Raw genomic sequence first — 10,933 nt, 5'->3', positions numbered from 1 at the left:
ATGAACAAGACAGTTAGTTGGCCTATAACAACCGGGTGTTCATATTTGGTAGACTACTGAAAACATATTTATATGATTTTGTTGTGCAATTTATTCTCTCACACGCACACCAATGACCGTTTTGTAAAAATTAATTACATCCTAACTGTAAATGGCCATAAAATACTTTGAATATTCACACATTGTCGTTCAAAGTTGTAAGAATACAAACTTACTTGCAATACATCGAAAACTGTACAAATATAGAAATTGCATACAATGAATTTTACCTTATAAACAATATAAACAGAAAGAGCACCTACAGCTGCCGCTTCTTGTGGGTCTGCTAGTGTATACCCAAGTTGGTGTTGAACGATCAATTGAACGAATACAGAGTTTAACGTGTGGCGATGGTTAACACGTAAAATCCCTTTTTCAGCAACACATTATTGATGCTCGCAACTATAGTGTAGTAAAGTTTACAAAGTGTCCAGCCTAAGTTAGTAAAAGGCGTCATAAGCCAGTCCAGATTTGTATTCTTTTTCAATAATGGAACACATATATAAGCGTAAAGCATCCCCGGTTGTTGGAAACTTTTCGTAAATTTGTCAAAGTATTAATGAAAATAACGATCAAGCATTTTTCCCAATAGCGTAGTGTACGCATCCGTACAAATGAAATCCAATATTTTTTTCCAAAAATCTCGCAGATGATATTTTCAAAGAAAATAGATGACTCAGATGAATATACTTACATATATATATATTAATATCCAGACTTATCAGATGAGTGTAAATCTGTTTGTGCCAGAATCGCGATCAAAACGAAGATACACACGTGTCAAGTCACGAAAAATCCCGCCTACTATGGTCTTCGAGAGAGAGATAGAGAGCGAGAGAGCGAGAGAGCGAGAGAGCGAGAGAGGGGGTGAGAGGGTGATATTCATAGACAGCTGGATGGATGAACAGATGGAAAGAGAAAGCCAGATAGATAGATAGATAGATAGACAGATAGATGAATGGATAGAGCAGATAACGGTTACGACTTTTGCTAAGGCATAAACTGTTATGCGCACCAAACCGTTTTCGTCTGTCTGGGCACGCTTGAGAAACAGGCTTTCCGGATCTTTGGCATTAGATATTACGCCAGGTAACTTATTCATGTTAACGGCCACCGAAAGGTGGAAGATATGCGCCGTTTTTTTGCAAGACACGCTTCGATATAAAGGCACACGGAGGCGATATGCTAATCCCAGACGAGAACGGAGGATTTACAATGCTATAAGGAGAATCAAGACTCTATAAGAGCCCAATGCGAAATGGGTTCCGGGACGCTTTGAACCCGTGTAGGGCGACTAGTTAGTAGTGCGCCGCCACTACGCCTATAATATGGTAAAAAAGATAGCTACAGAGAGAGAGAGAGAGAGAGAGAGAGAGAGGGAGGGCAGAGAGAGCGAGCTGAAACTATTTTCAGCTATGGTAAAAAAAGAGTATTTAAACAGAACTGGGCTGAACCGATTTGAGAGAAAGCGCGAATGCAAGGGGAATTCTTGTCCTTTTGAATGATTTATCTCGCTTCTCTTATTGCTGATCTTAAGACATAGTTAACTAAGCATACCTATTGCAATTATGTACAACAAAGATAGTAATTATGTTGCGGTGACACAGAAAACGGTAAAAAAAAAAAAAAAAACTATTAAAATGCTTGCCAACCAGTCAAGTAGAAGTTTAAACTTATTAGAGCCTTTTAGGCTTTAAGAAATGAATTAAAGTGTTACGATTGTGTTCGCCTTCAATAGTGACAACAAAAACAATGTTTTTAAGTCCGCCTAATGAAGATGATTGATAAGATGTCGGTCGAGAAAAATTTTTGGAATTTCTTGGAAAAACACAAAACTAATCAACGCGCTCGCACGCACAAATACCTATATTTTGGTTTGGTAATGGACGCATTCAAGACAATTTATTATGGCCGCCGATCGCCGTTATTTTCGCCGATTATGACGAAATTAGATGCGAGAAGTGAATATGTGTTAGTATTCGTTTCATACATCTCGACGCACATTTATGCGTAAGTGCGTAAGCGTGTTTGCTATTCGTTTATAGATACAAGTATGGTCAAAACTTCTGCAGTGATTTATGAATGGTGTAAATTAAGAAATTAAAATTTTTTATGGTTGTCACGCATACACACCTGCATATAAATACGTACGCATATGTGACGGCGTAGGGGACATTTCTTTTTATCCGAATACCAGTGGTTGTAGATTAAAAATATTAAGCTTTTTTACATTCGTTCATTATGTTAAGGTTACTTATACGCAACGATTGCCACAGCATGCACGTACGTGAGTTTTAGTTAATTAATAAAAGCAAATGCATTTTTTTTATCGTTTTTTTTTTTTTTTTAATATATTTTATATTAAAAATTAAAAAGCAACTTTTCACAGAGTATACCAAAGACAAAAAAAAAGAAAAACTAATAAAATAATATTTTTAAAATTTTCTATATAAGATAAAATACTCTATGACGAATGAATGAATACATGAATGAATGTGCAACAGCTGGCTCCTAAATGGTGCCCATTTATAAGGAAACGCAGAAACTTATTGAGACATTAGTTGTTTTCATCAAATATAGCTCAATGCCGTCTATTTCCATTTGGCGTTTGCTTGCCGTTTGTTGCGTAAGCGGCTTGATAAAGCAGAAACAAACAACTGACATATTGTTAATACCGAAGAAATATTTCGAAACTATATCAAATTTGGTGTTTAGGTGCAGTTTGACATATCGCATGAATTCTCATTTGTTATGTCTTAATTTTTAGTTTTCTATATGGGTAAGCGCTTTGGCGGCTTACGCCCTTGAGGGGAAGTAATTCCGAAAATTTCTATAAGACTCTTTCAATTTTCTACTATAAAGCATTTATAATCTGCCTTGAAAGTCCTTATTTGATGCATCATACAGCAAAAGTTTCTTTGCATTGCAGTGTGCATATAAAAGATGAAACCATTTTGATGTGTCGACCTTATAGGGTAGTTGAAGTTCTTGCCTATGTCATCGAGCTATAGAAGAAAAGACTGATACTTAAAAGACGAAATGCTTGTTAAAAGTTTGGTTGAATTTCGAAATTTGCAAAAATTCCTCGTCCTTGTCGATCTCGATTCCTCGACATGCAATTAGCTGATACGATGCTTTAAAATGCGTAGATCACATAACCGATATTTTTATGGTACTTTACGAAATATGCTCTAAATTGTTCGCAGCCGGAAACTGCGATAATATTCATAACTAAAATTTTTTCGTAGGTTCGTTCATCAGGAAGCTTCCTTTCTTTTCAATTCAGCAAAATATCGCAATTCCGCTGAAGCTTTTGTCAGCTTCCTCCCTAACTTGTCTTGTCTATCTCATGAGGATATTTATATGGAGTACGTTTCAGTTTTGCAATCATTAAGAATGCTGCATGAAGTTCTAAGTGGGCTTTAGTTTCTTTAAAATTTTCTGGTATGATGCGCAGAGCCTCTTGTATTGACCTCAGCATGAAATAAGACAATGTTGACTTATTATCGCAGTCAACAAGGTCTTCGTATATGAGCGTAACCTAAATTGACATCGTATAAGTGATTTACGTGGATAACGCAGTGTTATGACAACAGCCATACAATGTGTGCATGAAAATGCAGTTAAGTAATAACTAAACTAAAGAATTTTACCTTTTCTGTCATGATCGCTTGCATTTAACATTCAATCATTAGACAGACACTGTGGAGCCTCAGCCTTAACATTTAACAAGCATTTTAAATATTTTATAAGTATGTGACACATACGCTAAACAAGATTTATACGTCGTGTCTAAACGTGTGTTACTGTTGTGCTCCAGTTTGCGTGTTAAACATGTAGCATAAATTGAGGAAAATACGAAACAGAGCGAAAGATAGGTAAACAAGGTAGAGAGCGCAATTGAGATAGAGAGAGAGAGAGAGAGGGCGAAATAGAACAAAAATGTATGAAATATAGTAACAAAAAAAAAAACAAAATTTAATTGAAGTGCGTAAACGCGAGAACCTGCATTCAATGTAATAACATTGAAATTAAAATGCTTTTCAGCGAAACACAAACACACACCTGTTGTCTGGAAAATAATGAAATCAAACCAATTTAATTTTTTTTTTTGTTTTTTTTTTTGTGAATTGTTTAAACAAAATCACAAATGTCACACAATAATAAAGCAAACATACCAAACACGATTATATTGGTGTTAAACAAACAACAAACATTGCGAGGTGCAAAATGTGCACATGCGCGGCCTGCATGCTTAACACAACACATATAGATAAATGCAAAGTAAGCATACATATGCAAATGGTATAGTTTAAGAGAATGCACGCACACACTCATATAAATAAAGTAATAAAATTTAACTACAACTCTATGTAAATAAAGTACTACTTACTACAGGTGTGTATGTGTTGATTTTACATATAATACAAGTACAATAAACAGATTTTGGGTTTTAACGTTTTTGTTTTTATTTACAAAAAAAAAAAAAAAAAAAACCAAAAAAAAAAAAAAAAAATTATATTTCAGATTTGATTGAAATTTAACGATAAAAATCTGACAAATTTATATTAATTGTGTGAGTAATTGAAAAAATAACTGTGTTTACCAATATACACGTACACGTATATATATATATAAATAATGTAATATATACTCTAGTTCTTTTTTTTTATGTTTAAGCGGATAGTTTATCTGTGTCCCCGTGCGCGAAGCTCATAAAATTGCATATTAAATTTAATTTTTAATCATTTTCTGATTTTTGTTTTTTTTTTTTGAAAAACATTTTTAATGATTTTTCGTTGTAAGTCTCAATCAAAATATGACAGAAGTTAAACGAGATTATCTTTGTAAGCGGAAAATCTGAAGTATGAAATAAAATTCAAAATTTTATTAACTCACATCTAAAAGGTTTAGTCGTTAATGATTGCCAGATATCTACACGAACGAATGGAGCCAACTTATGGCTTTGGTAAAATGTTATAGTTTCATGCAATTTGCATACGGTGTGTATGTATATCTGTCTATTTTGCATGCCATACGCGCATTTGGCTGCTTACTGAAATTGCTTGAAAAGGTTTTCATTTAATCGCTAAATACGCTTATCACGTGTATAACTTAGGCATCTTTATATGCGGTAGTTGCTATATATATATAAATCCATATGCACCCTATTTTTTGCAACTGACGTTAACTTTCAAAACTTTTTTTAATAGAAATCTCTAAGGACGACTTCAATCTTGCATATTTCCAAGCGGTTTTCTCAAAGAAGTATTTCTGCTCTTGCGAGAATTTCCTACTTTAGACGTCACATTTAATAGGTGTTTAAATAAATTCTATATATTTTTTAAGAAAATTCAACTCAAATTTATTTAAAGCAAAACGTGCGAAATCGGACAAACCTCACAAATAAGCCACCACATGAACACTGTACATCTTTATCATGCAAACATATATATATGCAGTTCGTTTGCATATCTAATATGTTCATATATTACGTCGACAGTTACCCTTAGATATAAGACGTATACTAAATAAATAAAGTAAGTGTATGTACATAGCTTGTATTACTGCTTACGAATAAATTTATAAGTGTATCTACCATAAATTTCCCTTTGTGCGCGGCACTCCATACCCACATAAACCCACATTGTTCATTGTAAACATAAATGCATATTTAAATCATGTCCTCGCCTTATTTATAAACATTTCTCCATCGTCACGGCTCAGATGAGGATCGTCATTGACGCCCGTCGTTAATAAGACAGTTAAGATTAGCGACATATTCTGTTCCGACGGCGATGCTTGCGTGCTTCCCCCCTGACTAATCGTGGAACGCACTTTGAGAGAAGAAGAAAGAAAGAGAGAAAGAAATTATGACGATCACAAGAGAGGCGGTCCCATCCCAATCAGAAAGGCTGACGCATACGCCTACATATTAAGAATAAGTAAGCCGTCTGTTATATATATATATTTACGGCAAAACGTAGATCGGAGTTTTAACCAGCGAAACGGATAGCGGTGGGTAGATGATACTCTACGCAACAAATTTGCTGATAACGTCGACCTAAGAGCGTCTGAGCTCAACCCGTATATTCAGAGGTAGCAAATCCCATGTTACAGATTAGTCGAAAAACCCCTCATCACTATTTGTAGTTCTTTGTTTCTTTTTAGGTAGCTTTTGGATGCCATCGTTATGGAAATCTCCTTCATGAGGAAATAGTCATCGAAGAACACAAATCTGGAGAATAACCCACAGTCAGTTGGGTTGCTCTGGTTGCTAATGGACGAACGCTGTCATAAAACAGAATCGCTTTTCGTTCAATTTGACGAATTAGCCTTGACATCGTGCAGATGTAAAAATTTCCCCAAGCCTTAGAAATTCGAAGTGCAGCATTATTCCTTTGCAATCCCAGCAAACCGAGCTTTAGATCGTTTATTATTCTTAAAATTTGAAATGCGCTTCCCGTGAAATCTCGTAAATCACTTTCTAAACGTTTCACAACTTACTACATTTTCAATTTGAATCATCTTAATGACCTTCATAGTTTCGAATGCACTGTTTTTCAAAACAAAACCATACGTAATACCATAAATGACATCTGTGTCTTTATACTTTCATTGACTTACATCGTCCATAAATCTAAAAGGGTCTAAGCTTTGGATACTCAAAATTTCGGGAGAAATGAATGCGTCAGGTATGTTTTATAAAGCGACCAATTTCAATACAGAGAAGGTATTCTTATGTAACATACATATGTCTTATCTTTTACTTCTTTCTTTCATTTTGCCTTAGTATTTTTCCATTTGAGATTCAAATTTATTTGTATTTTAAAATTACATTTTTACAAAACTGCTACTTACTATGCTATGTAAGAGATATAAAACATGCGGCTAAGCGGCTTTGCAAGTCAATATATTGCCTATAAAAAGTGTATAATATTCGTAATATAGGATTAGAATAAAAAAAGCTGTTCGGCTACATGTGTCTATTATCCTCACCACCTTTATCTACAAGAAAAAAAAAATGGAAAGCTATATTTCAAAGCTTTGTAATATAGAGTAGGCGTAACTGATTTTTTCTGTTTTAGTGCAGTTGCTGTGCCCATTTTCAGTACAAACATGCATGCAAGAACTCCTTATGTTTTTGACAAAGTTGAAGATGATTTCTTAATGTTTGCGGACAGGAGAACGTTGATCACAGATGTTACATCAACGGACGGACGGATATGGTTAGTTCGATTTAGAATTTGATGCTGATCAAGAGTATGCTTAGCTTATAAGATCTCTGAAGTTTCTGTGTGGGCGTTTCAAACGTTTCTTGATAAGAGGAGTGAATGAGAAAGTAACTCACATAAGGATTAAGGGACATGGAGAAACAGTTCTCAAGTTTTTAATAATAAAACTATCCTTCAGCCTTCATAAGGTAATGACTTTCTGTAGAAGATCTTCATCATTCTTATTAGATGGTCAGCGTCTTGCCCGGTCAATAACCATGTAAGCTTGAAGGCAGGACCAAGAAACTTTAGAAAAAATTCAAAAAGAAGATAAAATAACCAAACGCCAGGTAATAAGCCACTTCAGATTCGGATTTGTTAAATCCCAAACCTCCTGTCACTCCGGAGGCCAGAACTGAGATTTCCTACAAGAAAAGATGTCGATACAATTTCCAAAACTTGATTCGAATATCATAGAACTAAAGATGTCTTAGCGGCTACTTTAACGGAAGAAGCATGCAGCAAGTGACTTCCGCTCTTATCACGAAGTTGAAGAGTCTGAGTTTATTCGGTTGCAATTTGCACACTTCGCGATGCGGGGTGAATATGATACTGAAATATTGAAAGGTCAGAAAATGCAATGCTTAGTGAATCAATTTCAAAGGCCTTTTTGCAAAACGATTGAAGGAGAATAACGTGTTTAGGAGATATTCGCCTAAAAGCCTAAAGAGTTCAACCATATCCAAGCATATGTGGAACTGAAGTAGTGGAAAGTGATTCAACATTAAAATATGAAGAATGAAAAATACTATCGGGTATGATTTGAACACAAGTGAGTAAGTGCAGTCTCTTAACTGAAAAGTGCCAAGCTCATGCCTTCTTTTGTATCCATTATACTCTGTTGATGCGGTATTGAGAATGTATCGTCCACAAAGGACATGCATACAGCCCTGAAATATACTCTTAATCATCGAAATTTTGTCTGATTTTCCACACAGTAGTAGATCAAGAATTTCGATGCATAGATTTAATCGTTTAACGGCTATGGCTTTATGCTTTAAAGTAATGCCAAATATCTAGTAGGTTGTAGTAGGGATTTATTCGTCTAGTGAAAAAATTCTCCATCTTTGTCAGAGGGTTCAGGGAAGCCGTTGCCAGTTTTGCAACAATTAAACGAATAATTAAACTTTGATGTATTTTTTTCCGAAAACAATTAAAAGCATTTTTTTTTTCCAATGACTATGTTGTAATGCAAAGACTGCATTTAGTAAAGTGTTAATTAAAGTTAAAACAGAATTGACTGTAAAAAAACAATAAAAATATTTTGCCAACAAGTTAATTACACAGTTAACTCTCTGAACAAGTTTCTTTCAATCAATTTTCCACGCATATGTTTTATATTTTTATAACATGTTTAATTAGAGCAAACGTGGAACGGTTCTTTTATATAGAAACCGATAGAAATTCGTAAAGTTAGAGCATTAAACAAATGCAATCTTTCCATCTAACTTTGGCATATTTTACCTACAGCTATATGTACAAATATGACTGTAATTGAATGTAGTGTTTGTGTAGCACAGAGTCACTGTGCAACACAAAATCTATGAGTAAAACTTTTAAATTGATCTGTTAAGCCGAAATTGTTGTGTGATTAAAGATTAATGCGAAAAGAGATTTATTAGCTTAAAATGCTTAATACCTAGAGTACCTACACTAGGTAAGGTGAACAGTTGGCCCGTTAAAATGAAAAGTGACTTGAAAGTATCCACTACAGAATACTTTTATATCCATTTCCTCTTGCAAAAATATGCATTGGAGCGGCATTATATCTACATTATGGTCTAGATTAGATTTCGAATCACATCATTCAAAATTAATCAAGCTTCGATTGTCAGATTTAGTGAAAGGCACTGAAGCCTGTCTTTCAAAATTTGAAGATCAATCGCTTCAAATTACAACTCATACCGGAGCAAGTATGCAAGAGTAAGTGACATCTGCCTAGAAACACAATATAACTATAACGTATAAACATACATATATATTGTGAGGATCCAAAGTCGTCACTCGTTTTGGTCTCTGGTGGGGGAGACAGAGAGTGCTAGTTTAAGTTAGAGAGTAAGTTAGCATAGGAATAGAGTAAGAAGAGAATAAGAATAGGGTAGCGATAGACTAAGAATAGCATGGTAGGAGATTAAGAATAGAATAAGAATAGGATAGGAATACAATAAGAATACAATAAGAATATGTTTAGGATATAGAATAAGAATAGGTTGAGACTAGGGCAGGGTAGAATAAATTAGAATAATTTAGAGTTAGTCTTAGTTTGCGAGTCTTACTTTGACGGTCTTTGAGAGTGAGTCTTAGTATGTGAGTCTTGAATCGTGAATCGTTCAGAGTTAGTCTTCGGATAATTATAAAATTAAATATAAATTTGCTTGTGTTTTCCTGGGCCGCTGAGCTGCCCCAGCCCCAGAGAATGGGCCGAAAGCCCTCACAACATATATATATCTTTTTAAGATGCCACGTATTTCCAATGTAAAACGGTAGTGATAAGAGAAAAATGAGAAAAGAGGAAAAGTTACAGAAAATATTTATTGAATGCTGTGGGTCTCTGCATTAAATTTTCTTACTTACTTTAGGCAATTCCATCTTTCGTTGTTATTTCGTTTTATTTCCATGATCAGCTTCATCACCTAAAACGACAATTTTTTGTCGTATAACTCATTTTAATTACGCTTGACATCAATTTGCACATAAATTAGTTTTTTGAAATGTCATTAATTGATTTTTCACTACAAAAATATGTAAAATATTCATTAAGTGCACGGACAGGCATGTATGCTTGGATTCGTAGGAGACAGGTTAGCACATTTGCGTGCATTACAAGTTCACCTTGTGTATGCGACGTTTGCGGTGCACATAATTAATGCAAATTTCTGTTTTTAACATGTACATGTATACGTAAGCACGCAATTCACACACAATACATATCAAGTATTGTTAGAGTGATGAACACTTCATCACTATGGATCATCATTTTCATAAAAATAAATTAATAATATAATTAAATTATCAAGAAGGAGAATGCATACGTGATCTGTACGCTATACGGTCTAGTATTAACCATTGCAAGGCACTTTGTAATATGTCGAAAAATGTCATATGTCGAAACTACATAAAACATAAAGGTGAGGGAAAGAAAACATTTTTTTTTTCATGTGTAAAAAGAAAAATTGCCTTTGTTTCGTTTTTGTTCTTGTATGGAGGCAGGATTCGCAATAAAACTGTGAACTGAGTAAACCAACGTTTCTATTAAAGACATTGATTTATAGTGAAGATCTCTCTCTACAATTGAATATTGCTTGGTGGAAGCCGAAAAGTTTTCAATAATCGAAGAACCATGTTCGGAGCTTCTAATCCTATGGACATCTTAAAAGTATTTAATTTCACATTGAGATTAGTACTCAACTTTATTAAAATGAACGATAGGTTTATTAGCCCCGGCTCAATCTACTTTTCTGTTAGAGTTTCTTTGCTCTAAATACATTGTAATGATAATATGATAACATTCTTTACTAATCGAATTTTAAATTTACTGTTTCTTCCATTACTTAACTGTTGAAGCCAAAAGGATGGCAAGCCGTGAAAACGTCAACTATTCAAATACGCTGAAAAGTGAA

This window comes from Glossina fuscipes, unplaced genomic scaffold (assembly GCF_014805625.2).
Source record: "Glossina fuscipes isolate IAEA_lab_2018 unplaced genomic scaffold, Yale_Gfus_2 112, whole genome shotgun sequence".
Lineage (NCBI taxonomy): Eukaryota > Metazoa > Arthropoda > Insecta > Diptera > Glossinidae > Glossina > Glossina fuscipes.
This window is presented reverse-complemented; position numbering follows the sequence as displayed.